Source organism: Telopea speciosissima, chromosome 3 (assembly GCF_018873765.1).
Source record: "Telopea speciosissima isolate NSW1024214 ecotype Mountain lineage chromosome 3, Tspe_v1, whole genome shotgun sequence".
NCBI lineage: Eukaryota > Viridiplantae > Streptophyta > Magnoliopsida > Proteales > Proteaceae > Telopea > Telopea speciosissima.
Genome location: NC_057918.1, coordinates 489,682 through 499,479, shown reverse-complemented (window position 1 = coordinate 499,479; position 9,798 = coordinate 489,682).

Here is a 9,798-nt window from a genome sequence, read left to right as displayed (position 1 = left end):
TTATAGTTCAATGTATCTCCCGTCACTTTTTAATGCTTTGATTTGTCATGTGGCAACCTAATGGGTTTGTCAAAGTTAACTGTGATGCTGCTCTTCTAATGAACAGTTCCAAGGGTGGGTTGGGCTTGGTGTATAGGGATCATGCAGGTATGCAACGTAGATGTCTCTTCATTCCACGCAACTTTGGATCAGCAACTCAAGGAGAATTGTTGGCTATTCGCTTCACACTCAGGTTGGCTTTGGAGTCAAGCTTCACAAAGATTCAACTTGAAACTAATTGCAAGGAAGCTTTGGATTGCATACTGGACCAGAACCGTCTTCCCCCCTCTCACTCAACTGTGATCCTATCCGACATCAGAAGACTTTCTACTGCTTTCTCTTTTGTTGCGTTCTTTTGTATCCCACGGGCTGTCAATAATGTTGCTCACGTCCTGGCCCAGAAAGCCCTGTCACTTGTGTGTGTGATAGATTGACCGTTATCCACTCTGTGGCTTCATGACCTATGTGTGAATGAGGCTGCTGCTTGTACACACCCTCCAGCTCAATAAATTTCCCCTTTACCAAAAAAAAAAAGATTTGTCATGTGGCAAACTTCGTTTAAATTAAAGTTGGCATGTGACTAGAGGATGTTGGAGTCTTCTTGTCTACAAAATTTCAATTCAATCTAATATGCCACATGACAAATATAAGCCTGTGGATAGAGAATTTGTTTATGAACCTATCAAGTGAACTTACTATATATCCAATGGTCAAATGCCAAACCATCTAACCCACATAGCAAAAATTAGAGGGGTTATAGTAAAAATTCCTACAATGAGATGTATAGGAATAATTTTCCTTTGAAGTGAATGCATAGTGACATCTTTTTTATGGGAGAATGCTTAGGGTTTGTATGGCAATGTTTCTGTTCCAAAATACTGTTTCTGAGTCAGAAATAGATTTTTGTGTTTCTGTGTTTATGAGTAATTTTGTATTAACAAATGATGTATGATATAACTAAAAAAAAAATTGTTTGTGCCATTAGAAAAAAATAGAAACATGAATTGATTGCATATTAAGAGAAGAATTTCTTACATTTTGCGATGGTGGTGGTGGTGGTGGTGGCGGTGGTAGTGGCAACAAAGTGGAGGTGGAGGTGGAGGTGGTGGCAGCGGCGGTGGTGTAGGTGGTTGTGGCGGTGGTGATGGTAGAGGAGTGGTATTGGGGATGGTGGTGGTGGAGTTGGAGGTGGTGGCAGTGGTGGAGTTGGTGGTGGTGGTGGCGATGGAGTTGGTGGTGGTGGTGATTCATGAATATCAAGTCTGTATCGTGCACATTTTTTCTTTCAATTTGTGTTTTTGTCTTTTTTGAACTTCTTTTTTATGTTTCTCAAAATCGTACCAGAACCATGTCTATTATCCAATTCGTTTCAAAAAATATAAAAAAAGACCGAACTACACATGCAAGATCTATTTTATTTCTATCCGATAAACAATTTTTTGAAAATTTACCACACGTACCCTTAGTGACTTAATAAAATGGTTGTTGCGGCACTGGTCGACCTGTTTTTTTTGCATCTTTTTGGTCTAAATTTTTGAGAATGGGATGAGAATGATGACCCTCGATATTCCTAAAATTTAAATAGCCACAAGACTTCCTTTATATCTCTCTCTCCACTTTATGTTATATAAATGAAAAGAGAGAAGGGTTTGGCTGTGGAAAATCCTCTTTAGTTTCCACTTTCTGTTTTTTTTTTTGATGAGATCTTTAGTTTTCACTTGGTTTTGTTAGTTAGTTAGTTAGCTAGCCTAGAGTCCAATTAATGTAAACAGTTACAACTGTCGGTGTTGTTATACTTTCTGCCTATAAATTAGGCATTTTGGATTAATGAAATTAACAAGGAATTCACATTTTCTCTTTGAACTTGCATTTTATAAGAAGATTTATCTAGCTGTGGCCTCATGGTTTTCCTTTTCACCTTTGAAGATTTTTCCACATTAAAATTGATAGAATCTTTTGCGATTGACTTGATTTGTTTTTGTGTATTATAATTATATACATTCCTATTTTACCAAAAAATTATACACATTCTTAGAAAATTATTGTATTTATACATTTTTTATAGAAATTATCTTTATACATTAATTTGTACAAATGGGAGAAAGTTTGTTTTTACCAACATGAAGAACAACATAAATTTATAAATCCCACCGTCGAGATCACATAATCACATTTCCTATCACGGGTCCAAAATGCTTTTTACACTTTCATTTTTCAAAAAAAAAAATCAATCCAAAATACATACAGAAAAGAAACCACTTCCGCATATAAGAGGTAAAATGAATTAATAATGAAAATGTGTCTTTCTTCTATCTTCAAAAGAATTTATAAAAAATAAGGAAGGGTATGAACTTCCAAATCTAAAATATTTTCGTAAAAGGAAATTTTTTTGGTGGGGTGGGGAGTTAGAAGGAATGTTTGTTCATATTATTTAGGGAAAATATCATCCCCCTCCCCTCTAAGTTTGCCTAATATCAATCCAGTACCCAAGTTTAAAAAATATCTATCCCCTCGCCTACTTTATAAAGATTATATCAATCGTATCCTAATCGTTAAAAACGACCATTAACTGATGGCGTGGACAGGTCTAATTTATCTAAAACCCCAAATTACCCTTAAGTTATTTTAATTTCAATTTTACCCCTCCAATCCCTTCTCTCAAATCAAATCCCTTTAATATGACGGTTACTAAAAATAAGTGTAAAAAAATACAATAATTAAAATTAAAAAAAAAAAAACGAAACAACTTCCTTCTTCCTTTGCTTCGTTCTCTGCAATTATTTTTTCATCTGGATTAGCTCATCTATCGTTTGGACTTTGACGAAGAAGGCTGACGAGGAGAACTGCAAGGCGAGGTCCAATTGTTCTTCTTCTTCCATATCTTTCTCTTGGTTTTATCTCTCGCTCTCTTCTCTTTGCTCTTTCTCTTTTCTTGTTTTTTTTCTTTTTATTGGGTCGAAGCATAGAAGGGGTTAATCGAACTTTCAGAGGAAAAAAAAAAGGGTGGTGGGCGTTTTCGCTGGGAATCGCCAGTGGTTTTTTTTTTTTTTTTTAAAGTCAAATGGATGGGGTGATTTTTAGTGAAAATTGAAGAGGTTATCTGGTTTGGGGTCAAGTAATTGGATGGGAATGAGAGTCGAAGGGAGGAGTGTTTTGCTGTGGAAGTTGAGTGTTTTTGTTTGCTTGTTTGTTTGTTAGCTGTTACAGGTTTATAGTAGGGGTCGGGTTTTGACCCTTGGTTTTGTCTCGCTTTCTTGCGAAATCGAGATTCCCCAGTCGAAACTGCCAGTTTCAGCTGAGTTCTTGAATCATGGGAGTTGTTTGCTTATGCTCGTGACCCCAAGGTTGGTTCTGATCGGATGCATGCCATGGTATGCGAGATGACTACAAAGATTGACTCTCATCCCACCTCAGTTAAAAAGAAGACAGTTCGGATTTGCGATGAGGGTGTCTTTGGCCATTAGGGGAAAGGTTCCTTGGGTTCTTCATCAAGTATCATCGTCCCACTCTCCGTTCTCTCTGTCTGTTTTTTCCTTAGCCGTAATTTCCATTATTTTTGCTACTTTGGTGCTGATCTATAAGTTCAATCGACATGCATTGGTGCGGGAGCATAGGTGTGTTTGTTCTGTATTTTCCTTTTGATTTTGTTGTGTTGTTCGCCTGTTAGTTTGTGCTTTGTGTTTTCATTGTGTTTCTTCTGCTGCTCCTGATGTCTTTTTGCGTGGAATATTAAAAAAAAACAAAAAAAAAGATTTACAGCAGGGGTGATAAAAGGAGAATAGATTGTTACTGTTGGAATCGGGAGGGGGGGGATTGGGGAGATGGGCTGTTGTAGATAATTTTTTTTACACGGCAAAGGCATGGACGACAAAAATAGTTGCAAAGAACAAACTGGCCCCACCTTCTTCTTGTCTCTAGCTGCATGTCCCATTTCTTCTTCTTCCTTTGCTTCTCTAGTTTCTTCTTCTCTGGCAGATCTTCTTCTCTGAGATTTTAACCTCTTTTCCACAAATGTGAGTAAGGTAATATATTCTTTTCATAAAGGGAGAAAGACATATCCTTTCAATAAATATTAAAAAGGGTAATTTTGTTTTTACATAGATTTTTTTTAACACCGTTGCATACTTAGGGTACGGTTGACATAATCTTTATAAAGTAGGGGAGGGGGCAGATATTTTTCAAAACTTGGGTACTGGATTGATATTAGGCAAACTTAGAGCGGAGGGGGATGATATTTTCCCTATTATTTAACTTGTATGGCTTCTGTTCTACCACAGATGACACCTACGACAGTTCCATTATAACGAGAATGGATCATCTGGACGTATCAACAGGTGAACATACATCTTAGAGCCCATTATATTTTAATTTTGTTTTCATAAAAACCACTCCTCCCCCCCTCTCCTTGTAACTGACAAAAATATGACAAGTGATTGACTCTCACATATACTGTTGGTACGTGTAGAACGGAACTCATAAATAACCACATCTCATAATTAATAAAGTTAAGAGAGTTTGCCCCAACACGAGCTTGTATAGCTTGTTCTTACTGATTTTGATCCGGTTTAAAATGGCCCCGCAAATCTGAAATCCAATTATCGTATACATGTCCAAAAAATTGGCCACTTTGAAACATTTTTTTTTAAGTAAATATCATCCCTCTTAAAGGTTCCTTAATATCAATTCAGTACCCAAGTTTTGAAAAATGTCATTCCCCTCCCTTACTTTATAAAAATACTATCAACAGTACCCTAACCGGTAAAAAACATCATTAATTGATGACGTATAGACATGTCCAATTTTTTTAAAACCCCAAAGTACCCTTAATCTCCTACGCCAAAAAAAAAAAAAACCCTTAATCTTTTTTAATATCATTTTCCCCTGAAAATCAAAGCCCATTTTCATCGTTCTTCTTCTTCTTCTCTTCTTCTGAAGCTGAAGCTGAAACTGAAAAAAAGAATTGACTATAAAATGCCCCCTAAGATCGTGGCGAATCATGTTGATGTTTGATCTTCTGTTTTAGCCATTGTTTCTCTCTTTTAGTTGGTAAAATAGCAGTAAATCAATTAAATTTATCTATTGTAGCAAGATCTGCAATTTATTGAATCAGAAACTCCAAATTGAAGTCATTGATTTGAGTGGAAACAAAGAATGGACAAATACCAAAATCGATTTCTCAAATCTCTTTTCTTCAACACCTTGATCTGACCTCCAGCGATTTTAGTGGCATTCTATTGTTGTGATTCCATCATCGATCGCCTTCTGGTCAGGGGTTCTGCCTCGCATAGGAGCTAAGAAGTATTCAGAGATGATAGGTGTAATAGCAGGAGTGTATTGCTGCGATTCCACTTCAATCCATACCCCTACCATGGCTTCTTCCTTCAAATTTCCCCCTTTCAATCCCAGCAAATCCTCACTTGATCCTTGTATTTCTTCGACAAGTACACCGTTATCGCCCTAGATTCGAATAGTTTTAGATCTCCGTCTTCCAGTACCGGAATCACACCGAATGGCTGCAACAATTATCAAGACTAGATCACCGCCAGCACCACCACTACCAACTTCTGAAGCAAGTTGCCCAGATGAACCAAAATTCGAGTTCCTACATTTGGATTCTCTAATGTTGCAACTCCACATGATTCGGTCAACACATAACCCTGTTGAAAGACCAGATCAAAAATTCATATGAAAACAGAATTCCCCCTTTTAAATCAGTGGCGAACCATGTTTATGTTTGATCTTCTGTTTTAGGCTTTTAGCCATTGTTTCCCTCTTTTAGTTGGTAAAATAGCAGTAAATCAATTAAATTTATCTATTGTAGACTATAGAAATCCCCAGTCAATCGTTTTTTTTAGGGCAGGTTCTGTAAACAAAGAAGAAGAAATAATCAAGAAAGCAAGGTTTTTCACATGATTTTTCTATTGGGTTCGGTGAGGGGGTTCCAGAAATGGGAGAAGAGAGTGGGTTTCAAAAAATTGGAAAAGGAGATGGGTTCGGCTGGGTTGAGATTTTAGAAAAAAAAAATAAAAAAATATAACAGTTAGAGATGGAGTAGAAGGTGGGTTTCGGTTGGGGAAGAAGGAGAATGCGAGTGAAGAGATGGAGCTCGTGGTGGTGGTGGCGGTGGAAGAGGATTGGAGGGGGAGGTTTTTACCGTCGATGAGCTCCATGTAAGGGTGAAAAATTGCAGATTTACCACTGCCGCAACTGCTAAGGTTTTCGCCTGTGGAGGCCGTTGGGGTTGCAGAGGAGGAAGAAGAAGAAGAAGAAGAAGAAGACGGGGGTGATTTTGTCTTTTCAATTTTTTTGTTTAACAGCGTTAGTTTGTTAGGGAACGGTTGATAGTAACTTTAAGTAGGGGAGGGGATGATATTTTTCAAAACTTTTTTTTTTTTATAAGAATTTTTCAAAACTTGAGTATTGGATTGATATTAAGAAAACTTATAGGGGAGGGGATGATATTTACTCCCTTTTTTTTTTTTTTTGATAGATCACTTTGAAACATTTAGAATCATAAAATATTTGATTGCGATTTTTAAAACCATTGTCATAATTGCATTGTGGAGATATGACTTGATGTTTTTTTTGGTAAGAGAGATATGACTTGATGATGTGCGAAGAACATGATCAGGTGCAAACAACAACAACAATCATAATTTTATCCCAACTAAATGGGGTCGGCTACATGGATCCGATAGAGGCTATAACAGTAAAAGAAAGTAAAAGGAAGAAGCATAGAAACTAGAAAAGAAAAAAGTCAAAGCAGTTGTCAAAGCAGCATCCCAAGAACATTCCCCTACAAGGGGTCGGTTACACAGGTCTTTGTCTTCCAAACAACTCTATCTGTGGTCATACTAGGATCGAGCCCTACCACATGCATATCCTTTCTTACCACTTCTCCAATAGTCATTTTAGGCCTGCCCCTACTTCTTTTAGCTCCGTCAAACTGAATCTGATCGTTCTTTTTTACCGGTGCATCCAAAGGTCTTCGTTGGACATGACCATATCACCTCAAGCGGCTCTCGCGAAGCTTGTCTTGGATTGGTGCAACTCCAAGTTTGGTTCTAATACAATTATTCCTTACTCTATCTCTCTTGGTCTTGCCACACATCCTCCTCAACATCCTCATCTCTGTTACACTCATCTTATCTATGTTACTCTTCTTTACCGCCCAACATTCGGCTCCATAAGTCATTGCTGGTCTTATTACTGTCCTGTAGAAATTTCCTTTAAGCTTAATAGGCATGCGTTTGTCGCATAACACTTCCGATGCACCTCTCCTCTTTATCCATCCTACTTTAATTATGTGGGAAACATGATCAGGTGCCTCGCGTATAATTAAACCTGGGTAGATCCCTGCTTCATCTGAAGCACGTAATCTTCTTGGTGGTTGGGCCCATGCTTTGTGCTTGGGAAATCGACACTTGACCCATACCTTGAATTAAGGGTGTTAATTGGGCGGTTTGGTTTGGTTTCGGTGTGGTTTTTAGGGACATCAAGCCCGAACCTTTAAGGATTTTTAGGGTTCAATTCGGTTTGTTTTGTATTAGCAGGTTGGGTTCAGATCGTGCAGTTTGAAAACGGGTATGGATTAGTTTTCGATAGGGATTAGGCAGATTTCCTTGGGTTCGGGGGTTGGGCTCAGTTTTTGGTTTAGATTTGGGTCTATCGATCAGGTTAATTGGTGGTATGTCGGTTTAGCTAGAGCCGAGCCGAAACCAAATGGTACCCTTAATAATAAACTGAGCCTAACCCGATAAGGGCTCGGTTCAATTTGGATCAGGCTAAATAGGGTCAAGTCAGATCGGAACGTTTTGACCAGTACGATTCAGGGTTTGACACCCTTACCTTCAATAAATCAAGTTCAATTCAACTTAATTTTTATAATAGAAGAGTAACCATGAGATTACAGTGGTGAATGGAAGATTCACATTGGATATGTCGAAAGACTTTATTCTTTGTGTTTTACTTGCCAAAAATTTACAAGGATTTTGCTGTAACTCATGGTGAAGAGATTCTCTCTTTCAGCAATGGGATGTAACTTTCTTACTCAATGGAGTACTCTACGAAATCTCTCAGAATTTGATTGATTTATTTATCCCCTTTCTACACGCACAAGAAGAGGGAAAATGATTCCTGTCCAACCGTGGCGGGAGCTAGAGTGTCCAACCCCGCTAAACGACAGCAAAAACAGGGTGGGGTGGTCATTCAGAGGTGGGTCCCACATGTGAAATGACCGCCCCCTGTTTTTGGAGTGGTTTTCGAGCATTGGACTGTCTAGCTAAGGGTGTTAAACAGTCTGGTTTCGGTTAAACGATTCGGTTCGATTTTGGCTACTTGAGGGTGGAAACCGTAACCAAACCGTTTAACTAAACGGTCTCATAATCGAAACCTGGACCGTTTGGTAAACGGTTTCGGTTAAACGGTTTTATTAAATGGTTTTTAAACGATTTTACACGATTTCGGTTAGACGATTACTAAATGGTTTCATAAACCATTTACTAAGTCTAATTTACATTGGTTACCTGCTGCATTTTTTAATAGAAAATGAGAGTCTTTGGGAGTGCACATAACCATTAAGGAAGATGCATATAAAAATTAAGAATGAAATAGGAACAAAGGAAGCCATTGTTAGACCTTCAAAATACAAAGACCCAGAAACACATAACAGTACGAATCAATAGCTCCCCTGAAACTGGGGTTTTTAAATGGTTAGATGGTTTGGTTATAATCAGTTTTAATTGGATTACACGGTTTGAAACCATTGGATTAATCGGTCTAAACTGAACCAAACCGATTAATAAATGGTGTCATTTCTAAAATCACAACCGGACCATTTAACTAAACAGCCTATTAGTTTTTTATTTAAACGGTTTGTTCGATTTCAATAAACGATTTCGATTTAGTTTTGACACCCTTACGTCTAGCTCCCGCCACGATTGAACAGGAACCAGGTCCCACGAAGAAGACATTTAGTTACAGGACAATCAAAAGAGGGTTGCTTTACCCTTTTTTAGCTTTCATGATAGATTGGCTAAATTATGATGAGACTCGTTATCACGAAAGTATTTCATCAAAAAAAATGGTGACCACGAAAGTCTGACTAACCATTTCTTTAACTTGTTAACCGATTACTCATTTCTTTAATATTTTGTTTGACAACCTTCTTCTCCTTTAGAGAAGGGAACCCCCCACCCCCTTTCTTCCCTCCCTCCCCAACCTCTTCAGCCCCGCCCAGACATCCCCTGCCCTTCAACTTCACCCACCCTCAGCTTGCCCCTGCGCCTACCCTACAACTTCACCCACCATCACCCTGTTCCTGCCCCTGCGCCTGCCCTGCAAGTCTGCAACCCTGCTCCACCCTCCCATATTCTTGTCTACTCTATATCTCGCCCTCCATTTTCTTCAATATCTTCTTTACCTTTGCTTTCCACTACAGCTGCAACGTTCACTTCTTCATTCCTCTACATCATCATCTTAACCATCTTTGAACTAATTAAACAAGAGCTTCACAGCTGAGAGCTTGCATTCCCACACCACATTGAAAGGTCCCCCTTTTATAAGCACCGGTAAGCTTCCCTTGGGCAAAGTTTGTGCGAACTAAAGAGAGGTCCACAACCACAAGTCAGCTTTGTTGTGAACTACCAGGGTGTTTTGTGTGAGAGAATTATATTGTTTTTCTTGTAGGTTTGGGGTTAGGCGGATTATGTTCCCCGTGTAATCGAATTTTTCATTATTTTTTAATAAAATTTCTAGAGG